General features: G+C 45.2%; 1 protein-coding gene across 1 annotated transcript in view; it reads left to right on the forward strand.

Moving 5' to 3' along the window:
- LOC109527145 (calsyntenin-2-like) overlaps positions 1-330 on the forward strand; it is a 164,655-nt gene that overhangs the window by 151,387 nt on the left and 12,938 nt on the right. The gene's annotated exons all lie outside the window — the stretch shown is intronic.

The raw sequence follows: 330 nt of genomic DNA on the forward strand, positions 1-330 counted from the left end.
GGACACTGAGAACCGGGGGTTTCAAACAAGGTGGGAGTCGAAGTACATGTTCATTGGCGTAGCTGGAAAACTTGTGTGTCTTCTGCGCGGAGAAAGTGTGGCGCTATTGAAAGAGTGTAATCTCAGACGACATGAAACGAAACACGCGAACAAAAACAAAAAAACATGGACATGGAGGGGGAAGGGGGATTTCATTAAAAACGGTATACTTAAAGTTTGTGACGCAGTTTGCCCCGAAAAAAAGCAACTCTTTTTAAACATGAGCATTAGCAGAAACACAATTGCAGTGTTTCTGCAAAGATACGGCAGTGCGTGCTGCGCAGTTTGCCC

This window comes from Hippocampus comes, unplaced genomic scaffold (assembly GCF_001891065.2).
Source record: "Hippocampus comes isolate QL1 unplaced genomic scaffold, H_comes_QL1_v1.1 scaffold228, whole genome shotgun sequence".
In the NCBI taxonomy this organism is placed as follows: Eukaryota; Metazoa; Chordata; class Actinopteri; order Syngnathiformes; family Syngnathidae; genus Hippocampus; species Hippocampus comes.